The sequence below is a fragment of the Ambystoma mexicanum genome, chromosome 14 (assembly GCF_040938575.1).
Source record: "Ambystoma mexicanum isolate Mex_15411 chromosome 14, UKY_AmexF1_1, whole genome shotgun sequence".
Classification (NCBI taxonomy): Eukaryota; Metazoa; Chordata; class Amphibia; order Caudata; family Ambystomatidae; genus Ambystoma; species Ambystoma mexicanum.
Window position 1 is genome coordinate 219,012,895 of NC_090940.1, and position 13,676 is coordinate 219,026,570.

Below are 13,676 nucleotides of genomic sequence, written 5' to 3' on the forward strand. Positions count from 1 at the left end.
AGAGAAAGCATCAGCAATCACCATGGGGTGCCCAACTACACTGTTTGTGGAACATGCACTATTTGCCATATTGAATAAACCTAAGTCCACCCTAACCACGCAAAGGGCATCAGGTTATGAGATCATCTTATCCAGAGCTGAACTATCAATTGTTAGATGTAGCACGGTCAACCCTGCAAGGTTCCTAGCAGAAGTAATTGAGGAGGGAGACTATGCCCACGACTGTACGCAAATAACTGACATGTACTCATGTACTAGAAAGGTTGAAGAAAACGCACTAGAGGGAGGTGAGCTCTTGTTCATTGATGGGTCATCAACTATCGACCAAAGGGATGGTATAAGGAGGACTGGGGCAGCAGTGGTAAAAATGATGGAGGTACCGGTGTGTGTGGCAATGAAATGTGTACAATTACCACAGCATTACTCCGCTCAAGCAGCGGAATTAGTTGCACTGATCTTGGCGTTGAAGGAAAGCTTTGACAAACGAGTGACCATATATTCCGACAGCGCATATGTTACATCCACTGTCCACCCAGGGCTGTCGAAATGGAGAAGAAGAGGGTTTAGGAGAGCTGATGGCACTCCAGTGCAACATGCCCTCCTATTGGCGGAACTAATTGAAGCAATAAATGACCCCCAAGAATTAGCTTTGGTCAAATGCACCGCACACACCAATGGTGAAGACCACATTTCAAAAGGGAATGCAGCAGCAGACGCACATGCGAAGTATGCTGCATACTTTGGTGAGATATGGAACCCCCCAGAGTCACAGAGAGGGAGAGGGAGGGGAATGGCTAAGGAGATGTTGATAAGAGAAGGGTACACCCATCTCCCAGCCACACAGATTATGGAGCTACAAGCGGCTGCACCAATGGCCGAAAAAGAAATATGGCTAAAAAGAGGATGCGCAATGTCACCAACCGACGCACTATGGCGCCAGGGTGACACTGGAAAGATTGTGATACCACTGGCACTATTGAACACCGCCCTGAGCCAACTACATTACCCAGCCCACACAGACAAGGAAGTAATTGCAGCACGAATTAGGGAAGACTGGTTCTGCCCCGAGTTAAATTCTCATGTGTCAAATTTTATCAGCAACTGTCTCAAATGTCAACAGTTTACGGCCGGTCATACTCTGAAGGTGATAAGAGGTACTATACCCCGGCCAGAGGGACCTTTCCGGCATCTCCATATTGACTATGTTGATATGATCAACGTATGTCAAGGAAATAGGTATATGATTGTAGTAGTATGCCCATTCTCGAGGTGGATTGAAGCAGGGCCCTGTTCACACCCAGATGCATTTTGAGCAGCTAAATTCCTAGTGAGGGAGGTCTTCCCCAGGTGGGGAGTGTGCGAGGTACTGAGGTCAGACAATGGCCCACATTTCGCAAACGAAATGTTCCAGCACATCACATCCTTGCTGAACATCAAGCATAAATTTGCATGTGCATACCACCCACAGGCCAACGGTATATGTGAACGCCTGAATGGCCTACTAAAGGAGGCAATTGCAAAGATACAGCAAACAACAAAGAAGAGTTGGTTGTATTGCCTTCCATTAGCCCTATTTGAGCTAAGGAATAGACCAGGGTCCGACCACCACCTCACCCCTCACGAGGTGGTTACCGGACGTCAAATGCGCCTTCCCCTAACGCCAACATCAAGAGCATTTACTGACCACGAGAGTACTGCGAGTGTCCTTGGTGATGAAATGTACCAATATGTGTCTTCTTTGATTACTAGTGTAGTGTTTGTGTCTCAACAGCTCGAGCGCACGCAGGGCGGGTCTAACAGCGATCAACAAGAGGACGTGGATAAAGAATTGGAAAAGGAAAGACTGTGCAAAGTTGCTAAAGGTGACCACGTACTACTTCGCAATTTCAACAGAAAGTGGAACAGTCCACAATTCTCTGGCCCCCATCTGGTAGAGGAGGTATCAACGAGAGCAGTAAAGCTACAGGACAAACGTGCTTGGAACCACCTACACGACGTAAAGATCTACAAACTCCAGACCCGCCCCAGCGCCACCGACAGGGCCACTGGAAGAACAACAACAGCGTCACCAACGGAGGAAGAGACTTCTACCACAACTAACAGCCTAAGTGTCCCCATACCCTGCCACCCCCCAGATTCCCCAGAGACAACTATTAGAAAAGAAAGGAGTGATCCCCATACCGCCCACCCCATGGTTACACGATCAAAGGGTAAAGAGACTTCCGCCAGTTGAGCCCCAAACCCGCTGCCCATTGACCCCCTGCCCACTGTAGTAACAATTGAACTGAAGGACATTGTTTTGCACATATACACATGTAAACACCTGAATGTTCTCTTTCTTTTCTCTCGCACATGCAGGTACAGCGTATTATTGTACTGTTAAGAAAGTAGATAACTTACCAATTCAATGCCCAGGAGTAGATGGTACCCTCAGACGATAATTACCTGGAAGAATTGTCACACCAATTTGTATATGAAGTAAGAAGGCCAACGTACCTGAAAAGAAGGAGGGTACGTGTCTACTACACAGCATTCCTCTTGGCCATAGAACATTCAATGCCCCACCTCCACCCATACTTGCCTGCCCTGAGAGATAGATCGCTTAGATTGGCGTGGGAACAGCTCTTCGCCTGGGCACTGAATGACTACTTGATAGGGAGAGCTTAATAACAATAACTAACCTTAAATAAAGAGCATATTAAGAATTTTCAGGCGGGCAACTGTAACGTCGCAAGAATAAGCTGCCGGACTGCAGCAAGGTAAGAGCAAAATGCCGGTGAAATTAGCATTTGTAATAAAATTGATAGGGATTTTAATGATCACCGGGTTCTTGGCTGCCTCTGTATGGCAGTACAGCTATGCTATCAATATTATTGCTGTTCCCAAACCTAATACACCCCCACCCCCAGCTGCAACAGGTGTTATGTCAGGTGGTACTAGTAAAATCCCACACAAGGAAAATAGAGTTAAACGCAGCACATACTCAGATAATAAAGGCATTGACAACTACGTACAAGATTCAGCACACATCTCAAACAACATATGGTACCAACACATAACCCACATAGGTAAGCAGACAACAGAAGACAGCTGCTACGTTTGCTCATTGATCCCATACGCCATGAGCGCTTCTCGAACATTTGTTGCCACGGAAATAGATGGAAAAATAGCACGATGTATAATATACCTGGCACTGTTCCAGACGAAAGGAAGATTTCAAGGGACAGTGGTGCATCTGGTGTGGAAAACACGAGATACATATCCATATGAAAACAACTTCCTCAAGACTTATTTGAGTTACCACAAGAGCAGTTTACATGCTGAAAGATTCAAATACATAACAAGTGGTCCTGAAAAAGGAGAAACAAAGAAGGTAACACTGCAGTACCTGCCATGTGATTGGTACACCACTGAAGTCCCTGGTAAAAACGGATGTTGGGAAAGACCACTGATGATAATAACAGGGAAGGTGTACATGGACAACAAATGGGACATAGGAGTGGTTGGCAGTAACATGGTAACAAGAGAAAACATTTCAACTATTGATGGACATAACCATAGATGTTGGATGACTTGGATCAAGTACGTACCCATGCTCACATGGATGGAGAAGGATGAAGACCCAATAACAATATTGCCGCTAACTGCGCCTAAGGTATGCTACCAACATAAAGGAGAGGTGGATGTAGGATACAATACCAACTGTGAAAGCGTGATGGAGCTACCTGAGGGGGGAGCAGGAACAGCAGTAGTAATGGACCATTACTGGGCCTGTGGAGACAAGGCATACCACACACTGCCCCCTTTGTGGAATGGTGTATGCACTATAGTACACGTTAATGTACCATCACTGGTGGTACCCCAGAAGCATGTAAATATGGCGAATTTCCCCAAGATGGATGAAGGGAACAAAAGGAAGAAGAGATCTGCACAGCCTCGGAAAGGGCCAGAGAACAGACGCAACGGCAACAATACTGTCCTCAACAGAAGGAAAAGACAAGGAGAACCTCTGACAGGAAATTACCTGTGGGGAAGGTCGAAACAGCACTGACCTCAATTCCGCCGGAGCACAGACTATTCAGCAGAGCAGCTATGTTCTTTTCCTCAATAATACATCCTGGACTGCAGGCCTACGCAAACGCGAAATGGCTCCAGATAACTAGATGGGAACTAATGATGACAATTAACTCTACAGTAAATGGATTCAACGCAATAAAAGAGGAATTGCGAGCAGTAAGAATGGTTGCACTACAGAACAGATATGTACTGGACCTCCTCACAGCAATGGAAGGAGGAGTTTGCGCAAAGATAGGACAATCATGCTGCACATTCATTCCTGCTAACAATGCTGACAATGGTACACTCACGGAAGCTGTATCACAATTGGCCCAGATGCACTCAAAAATGATGGATGAAAGTAAAGGTGTGAAAAAGGATGAGATTTGGTTTTCAATATTATGGTCATGGATGCCATCTTGGCTGTCAGATGGACTGAAGATTATAGTTGGATGTACTATTTTGGCTGGAGCTACACTGATCATAATAAGATTTTGGAAAGCCCGGAAGGCACGCACCACAGACGAGATGATCAAAATGGTTGGTATACACCTCTTGATGCCAATAGATGACGGCCAGCACACAGGCACAATCATAAAAGAGAGAGAGAAGTTGCGCAACCAGATCATCACCAACCACCTGGACCCACCATCTGTCAAGCTCGAAAACCCAAGAAACCCAAGGAGCTACATAGGGAAATGGGTATACTGCACTCCTGGAGGAACCTGTGAATATATGTATTGGTCATTTGAAGACCATGTTAACCACTATGGACATTTGGGAGGAATAACTAAAATATGGAGAGTAACAGGAGATAAAGAAAAGGATATGTTTGTGGTCGACAAGTCGACCAGAGGGGGGACTGAAGTGGGAGAATGGAAGACCAGGCTCCCGCCCTTCCCCTCTCGCGCTTGGCCTAGAGGATCACGGCCTAGACACCCGCCACGAGAGGAGTTTGCCTATCTACCAGACGACCAAATACCCTGGTACAGGAACATACGGATGTGCCCATCTACCTGCCCAGCAGCCCGCCCTGTCCATGCCGACACCTGCGGCACGGATCAACTCGACTAAACCTACACGTCGTTAGAGATGCCATGACGACCTAGCCAACGGTCAGCACCAACTCCCGCAGGACACTCCCGCACCAATCTACACGAAGAATATACTCAGTGCTATGACGTAGGCGACAGACATACTCACGGACGCGCATCTTTATTATTTTCCACATAGGCTCTCAAAATGCAGAAACGCAAGACGCATCATGAACTTATCTACAAAGGCTTGCTCACACTTCTTCTAAGAGCCATGTACCATAATGAAGAATATAACGGGGACACGATACTGAGGATAAAGCAATATGATACCGTAACCTAAAGTGCTCTGCATCAAACGGTTCCACCTATGCACCAGGCCCAAGTAGGCCGCAAATAAAAGCTTCCATGAACATTGAATGAGCAAGAACTGGGTTGCTGACCCTGCAAAATGAGCCCGGCGAAAGCACACCGCCAAGGGCACGATGTTGCAATCTCGCACACTGCAAGCCAACGTCAAGGATAAACCAGGCACACAGTAGGAAAAACAATATTAATTATGTTGAATTTTGCCTCAAACCCGGTCCCACCTCACGTGACAAAGCCAAACCTGACAAGATGCCAAGCCCAGGAGGAAGGAGACGCCTGAGTCCCACGTTTCAAGACACAGGCAGATACAATTAAAAGACTCATTGGACATCTGCAGCAGTGGGAGTAGTCGACCTCCCAACATATGAATAAATCCTCATATTGTTTACACCTACCCATATTAAAACATTGTTGCAAATGACAGGTGCACCGCGAGCTGGGAACAGCGATAGTCCCAGACTGGGAGGCTTGCGAGCGGACCAATCAGAACATGGGGCTCTTATCACTGACGCCATTAACATTGACCAATCCTCAGAGGTCTTCATGTAACAATTTTCATGTATCAAATTGAAGGGACAGCCCAGGTATACCACCTGACTAACCCTCAGCCACTAACATCGTTCTCTATATGTGCGCTATACTAACCCTACCACTCGAGTAACCAATCCAGAGTGGAAATAGGTTTTTTACTAAAATTTGTAAGATGACGCAAGTAGCGCGTCATACTAAGGTAAAAAGGGCCTGCGAGCCCCACGATTGTGTGTGTGTCAGGACGGACGCGTACGCTCCTTGACCCATCCCTGCCGTTTTGTCTAATAAACAGCAGAGTCACCTTGCTTCTTGCGTGTGTCTCATACTCTATCTCTTTTGGGATATACGGGAGGAGTTGGGGCCTCCCTGCCCGGAGGTCTGCGGACGGCCCGGCCGACCCCGGCAGAATTTCCCCCCCCCCCGACAGTTACACTATATGGTATTCTCGAACAGGCAATTCTTGCAAAAGAAATTGATAGAGGATACAATTGAACAGACAATTTGGACGCTTTATATGGACAATTGACAAAGACGATACATTTGAAAAAACAATTTGGACGCTTTATTTGGGCAATTTATACTTTTAATAGTTTTGAAATTCCAGTTGAACAGATTTACAATGGTCATGTACAATGAATAAACATTGTTGAACACTAAATAGCAGCTAATCATTTGAACCGGGAAGTGAACTGTTCCACAAGGTCTGCTTTCGGTGGACAGGGCACGTTTGCAATGTTTTGTGGCAATGTATGTGTGCTAGGAACAAAATCATGAGCGATTCCATGAGTATGCATGTCCAACACAGTTAAAGTGAGATCTTTCACAAAATCGAATTCCATTTCCTGGTATATTGGCTTGACGACCCATTTTTTGCTTTGTTTTGCAAAGGCCATTAAGTAACAAAGCATCCCAAAGTTTCCTGCAGTTCTCGAATGTTCTCTTCCTATGTTCTCGTTATGCGCTAATACTGCCAGTAGTGTCCTATATTGCATCCTGTCTATGCCAAAATGCAATCTCTTGGGCCTGTACATATTGTGGAACACCTCCATATCTCCTGTGTGACATAATTTTGTGAGTGCCTTCAGAACTCTTGATAGAGTTTTATCAAACACGATCTTCTCAAGAGCTTTGTGTGGAAGTGAAGATGGAACCAACCACTTCTTCTTGCATTCCTGCTCCTCCGATAACGGTCCATGTGCACATTGGTGAGAATGTAGGTTTCCTGTCCATGAGTGGACGTTGGAACAGTGGTGCATCAATGAGCGCCATTTTTCAAGTACAATTTCCACAGACCCATCACAAGTTTTGGAGCACCACCAAAGATGGATGCTGAAAGACTGGGACTACTGTAAAATATTTTCGGAACCCTTTTTTTTTACCAGCAGCTGTACATTTTTTATTGATTGATTTGGCAACATGCCATACATCAAATTGATGGCGAATGTTTGGAAACTGCTCTCGCATTGCATTGGCTATTGAAACATGTCTGTCGGTGGCTATGAGCTCTATTTGCATTCTCCTCAATTGGAGATCTTCCAGCGATTTTATAAAACCATGTTTTTCCATGGCCACTGAGGATTTACATTTGGACACCTGCACAACCACCAAACTCACAATTTATTTAGTTTCCATGTCCTGAAAGTGGTATGTGCAGTACATTGCTGAAATTCCGGGGCTGTCACACTGTACATCGCCAGCTAACTGAACCCAGAATGTCCTTTCAATTGACATTTGTTCAATTTTCCAGGCTTGACTAATAGCGGGGAATAAAAATTCTTGTTGATATTTCTAGTACTGCGTTTTAGCGACAAACTATAGTCCCTCAAATTTACAGAAACTGGGCAAGTTACTAAAATTAGAGCCACTGAAAAGTGAAGCTGATGCACACAGCAGATTTCCAGCTGGCACCTTGGCCAGCATCAGGTGAGCAGACCATGAAAATGTAGCATGGAGCTGGGCACAGGTGGCTTGGATTTTCAGGTTAGTGGCTTGTGATACACAAGTCACATTCACCAAAGGCTGCCTGCATACTTCCCCCCTCACTGGATGGACACATTTCAGCATCAGTATAATCTCTACTAGGCAGCTGTCGAATATAATGTACTTGTGCTCCTTTATTAGACTATCGCCCTGCATGAATGTGGTTTTTGACTGGACTGTGGTGGACATATCGGCCAAACTAGACACACTGAAGTCGAGATCTTTAGCAAGTTCCTCTGACAATTCCGTTGAGGCTTCAGTCTCTGTCATATGAGCTTGTGATATTTGCACACGAATTGGAGAAAGCATCAATGTCGATTGTTTATTGGGTGGCCCTTTTTTTGCGGGTGTAGATTGTGTGAAGTGGTCACTGAGTAATTCAAAAGCATCTTCCTTATATTCAGTTTCTTCTTCATCTTGTCGAGTTCTCACACTGTAGCAATGGTCCAAAGACACTTTGCTTGCTTCGCGGGTCACATTCAATTCATTTTATGGCCATTGGACATAGGCATCTCGAGTCTGCTTATTGACTGGACCACGCCACACCTCAAATAATAGTTGCTCACTGGTGAAATCTGTTTGGCAAGCAGCATCTTTGGTTTCATTTGTTATCTGTGTCTTCATACTTCTTTTCCTTCTGGGCCTCTAGGAAATGGGTTGTAAAAACATGTTCAATGTAAATCCAACATACAGTACATAGCACTTTAGATAATAAAAACATGTTATGAAGACAACACCAGCCCAAAATACTTTTTGTAAATGAAATTGTTTGTAAGTTACCCTTGTTTTCTTGATTTTCTGTGAAACCGTGTTCTTCAATTTAATGACCGCACCAGCAAGCTGGTCCACCGCCGCTGATCCATTTGCCTTCTCTTCTAATTCCCGACCTTGTATACATCCCTTGAATAAAATATTCATTAAAAAAAAGCCAATCGTATTTGAAATCAAATTCTTTCATCTCACACATTGCTTACATACATACCCTCGTAAACAGTGTAAGTCATTTAGTCAAAATAGACATTTTGAATTTCACCTGATTGATGGCAAGTGTACTCGATCAGATATCACTGTGCAAAACCTACTGAATGTAATGTTGCACTCAAGCATTTTGCATTGTATTCTGCATTAGGGTAGAAATTGTAACATTAGAACTGAAATGATAAAAGTTTGAAACCCTGGACGTTTACATGAATGTCACTGTCTTGTAGTATCAGATGTAGGACTTTCTTTCATTCAAGGGAACTGTCAGTACGCATACCTCATACTCTGGACCAGCTCCAAAGGATGATGTAATTGTAGTGGAAGTACCAGCATCCCTCTGCAACACAGCACTTGTTTTAGTATGGATGAAAACAGTGAAATTGAACAGAGCCAATCGGATGCAGACAACGGTACATATAAATAAAAACCCATAAATGAAGAATGATGTAAACAAACAATAGGATGCATACACTATTTCATAATATTTAAAATTCCATTCATAATACATTCCCGTAATCGAAAAACCGAACTAAAACTACCTGATAGGCACTCAAAGTTGTTGTTGACTCCGGAAAAGAAATAGATGCAGAATCTTGCTCCTTCATTTTCAGTGTATTGTCACAAAGTGGTAAAGGTAAAAAAAGGTAAAATTAGATTTGCATTAGATATGTGGGATGATCCACCTCTCAATGATATGAACTTCTGCAAGTTTGTATGGCTCACCCTTGGTATACTGGACCTGTCGGTGATGTTGTCACTACCGATGGTCTGTGCTTCAGTCAATATGCTTACCTAAAAGAATTGACATGTGAAGCAACCGATTATTAAAAGATTATGCTTATTTCCAAGAGCTCTATGGCATACTTTTCTATGTTCATAATGTCAGGAATGTACCTAGATTGCCCATTTCTACCACTAATCCCTCATTACATCGTTTATCTCATTCCCAAGACACATATTTAAGGCCACATTTTCTCTCCCTCCACAATAGACATTGTTCGGCACATTCCATGAGTTGTTTTCCAAGGACTCTGTTTCCCTCAACCAAGAAGGGATGTTTCTCCTTTAAGAGGCGTTGGCAGTTGCTTTGGAGATTAGGACACTCATGCTAACGTTGTCACGTCACTCCACGTTATGGAAGGGAAGTGCTTTTGCTAAACTCTGTATACCTGATATTCTGGTTAACGTTTACTCTGTTTTTGCTTCCTGGATTCCTTTGATCTCACATCCTCTCAAGTTGTTTTGCCTCGGACCCTCTGATTTACTATGATTTACTGGAACTTTTGACCTCAGATCGCTTCCTCGTCCTGTATTCAGCCTTCTCCCTGGATTCTACGCTGCTGTGTGTTGCCGACTCGGATTGCCTACCTACGTTTTGCTTCTTGTGTTTCCCTTTGATTACTTCAACTGCCTGCCCTGGTTTGTTGACCCGGATCAAGTTTAAAGGACTGTTTCTGCAGGAGTCATCGATCAGCCTCTCCAGTGCTCCACGCACATTCTGAGTGTTGTCTTAAGGGTCTCTTCTGTTTCCCAGCCCCGCACGGACTTGAGATTGATGGTGTGCATTGCCCAGGCTCAGAGGAGCGTCCTTGTGCCGTCGGGATTGGACTTCCAGTGAGTTCCAGGCCTTTAGGCGTTCGCATTCCAATGGAAATAGTTCCTCTACCCTAAAACCCTGTTGGCTAACTCAGTTGTGCTGCTCTTCCTGCATAGAGGGGTTTGTCTATCTACTCTATGGTAAGATTATTTCCTACCCTGTTGTCTCTGCTCTATCAGTTTCTTGCTATTTTCCTGATTCTATGTTAAACTTGGTATTATTCTACTCTACAATACTGCAAGATATTCTCTCACCTCCTGAATAACGAACCTCCTCACACTTCCCACACTTCCATATCGTAGTCAATCACAGGTTAGTGACAGACACTCTTTATTGCTTTCTTCCTTAGTTGTTCAGACATTGTATTCCTAACATTGCGAATTCTTTTCCGGTTTAAGAACTTGCAGTCCGGTCAGGTCCATTCTCCCAAATAATAAACCCCTTGGTATTGGTATTATTCATACACAGGGTTATATTGTTAGGCAGAATTTGTCACCTACACTACGAGGGCAAGATCTAGACGGATTCTGACATAATCAGAAACCGCCACTATGGACCTGGCCGAAACCTTAGCCCAGATCACGCAGTTAATTTCTGAACTACACGCAGACATGTCTGCTGCACATGTTTCCACGCAACAGCGTATTGACGAGTTGCAAGCCGGAATGCAAGCCACTATTCCGCCTTTTCCCGGTCCTGCCCAGCCTTCGGGTTCGGGTTTAGGCATGCGTGGGCAGGGACCTGGGCCAATTTACATGACGGCCCAGTTTCCACTTGCCCCCCCCCCCCTGAGAGGTTTAACAGAGACCCCAAAACCTTCCGTACCTTTCTGAATCAGTGTCGTCTACATTTCCTTTGTAGACCTGCTTCATTTCCAGATTCCACCACAAAAGCTACTTTCTTGTTATCCCACTTAGGTGGCACAGCCGCCTCCTGGGCCAATCCATTGTTGGAACAGGGCAGTCCACTGTTATTCGGCTGTGACGCCCTTATAGAGGCCATGAGCAAGGTCTTTGATACCAGATATAAGACTCAGGCTACGGACATTGAACTCCTGGGGTTGCAGCAAGGCTACTCGACTCTACTGGCATACTTAGCCAGGTTCAACCAGCTTGTGGCCGAAACGGGTTGGACAGAGGATAAAAGGGCGTCTTTATTCTATAAGGGGCGTTCAGATTCCCTCAAGGACATTTTAGCGACTGTACCTATTGTCCCTCCTACCTTTCCAGAACTTCTTGACATGGTTTTGCAAATAGATGCTTGTAAGATCGAAAGGAAAGGGGAAAAAAGAACTATGGTACCCATGGCCATGAGCACGTCAGCCCCTGCTACAGGGGTATCTCAACCTATGCAGATAGGCGCAGTAAGGGGTCCTCTATCCGCTCAAGAAAGGGAGTTGCGAAAAAAGAATAACTTATGTTTCTATTGTGGATCTTCAAAACACCTGTTAAAAGACTGCACCAAGAAACCCAAGTGATCGGGAAATGCAAGGGCTCGGCAGTAGACAGGGTTGGACTTCCGGGCTCTACTCTCCTTGACTCCATAACCTCAAGACCATTCACTATTCCTGTTCGATGTTTGTGTTCTATAGATCAAGAATGGTGTATTGACACGGTGTTAGATTCGGGGGCCTCTGGCAACTATATCGATAACACCTTTGCCAAGAAACTTGGAATCCCCGTAGTACCCAAATCGTATCCTGAACTTGTCAATGCTGTGGATGGTACTTCTTTGCTGTCTGGTCTCGTTACGGAACAAACAACTGAATTGACCATGATCACCGCTAACGGACACCAAGAAATCATACGTTTCGATCTCAATGCCGCACCCCAATACCTCCTGATTCTAGGTTTACCTTGCTTGGCTAAAACGCCACAACCCTGTGGAGGATTGGCATTCTGGGGAGTTGGAATTCATCTCTAACTACTGCAAAACTCTGTTTTTCTAACGACTCTGAACTCACAACTCCTTGTCGCCCTCTGAGTAAAGATTCCGCTTCTATCGGGGCGGTTGTATCCACGTCTTTGCTTAAAGAGTATGAGAGCTTTAGGGACGTCTTTGATGCCAAAGGGGCCCACGTCCTTCCCCCACATCGGCCTTATGATTGTCCCATAGACTTGGTGCCGGGAGCCAAGGTCCCCTCCGGTCATATACATTCCTTATCACAAAAGGAGGACGAGATCCTTAGGGAATGACAAGTCATTACAGTCGGGGTTCATCCGTCACTCACGTTCTCCAGCAGCCTCCCCACTGTTCTTTGTACCAAAGAGGGAAGGGGATCTTCGGCCGTGGATTGATTATCGTACCCTAAACACCATCACTATCAGAAACCAATATCCCATTCCTCTTATCTCTCTCCTTCTTGATCAGTTGGGCTCTTCTAAGATCTTCACAAAACTCGATCTTCGTGCAGCGTATAATTTGGTTAGGATCTGACACGGTGATGAATGGAAAACCGCTTTCAAGACTGTGTAATGCCTTTTGGTTTATGTAATGCCCCGGCAACCTGTGTAATGCCTTTTGGTTTATGTAATGCCCCGGCAACCTTCCAACATTTCTTTAATGACATTTTTAGGGACATTATTGATCAATTAATCGTCTATCTGGACGATATATTGTGTATTCTGCGTTTTACGAAATGCATGTGCAACATGTCACCCAGGTCCTACAGCGTTTACGAGACCATTCACTCTATGCTAAGTTAGAGAAGAACAAGTTACTTACCAACTGTAACGTTCTTTCGATTGGATGTTCCTCCCACGTATACCTCATCTTATGATATTCGCATCCCAGCTCTGCTGCTTCGGAAAACATTTTCACCAGAGGGCGCTGTGTTTGAGGCCGCAGAGTCGTAGTCCCTCGAGAGCCACCGTCGAGCGACGACATCATCCGCTATATAAAGGGCTCAAGCAGCGCCCGTTATATCAGTTCTGTTTTTACAGTGTTCACGGTCGCATCAGCTGATCAGGCTTTAAGTCCTCAGGCTCTTAAGGAAGTACGAGCGCAACTGGCGTAAACTGTACGGAGGGGTAGGTTGGAATGGTCAATGAGGAATACGTGGAAGGAACATCCAATCGAAAGAACGTTACAGTTGGTAAGTAACTTGTTCTTCTAATGGATTGTGCCCT

The 13,676-nt window shown here is 44.9% G+C and overlaps 1 protein-coding gene across 4 annotated transcripts in view; it reads right to left on the reverse strand.

Moving 5' to 3' along the window:
• Positions 1–13,676, reverse strand: part of CDKL1 (cyclin dependent kinase like 1) — a 1,210,180-nt gene that overhangs the window by 460,439 nt on the left and 736,065 nt on the right. The gene's annotated exons all lie outside the window — the stretch shown is intronic.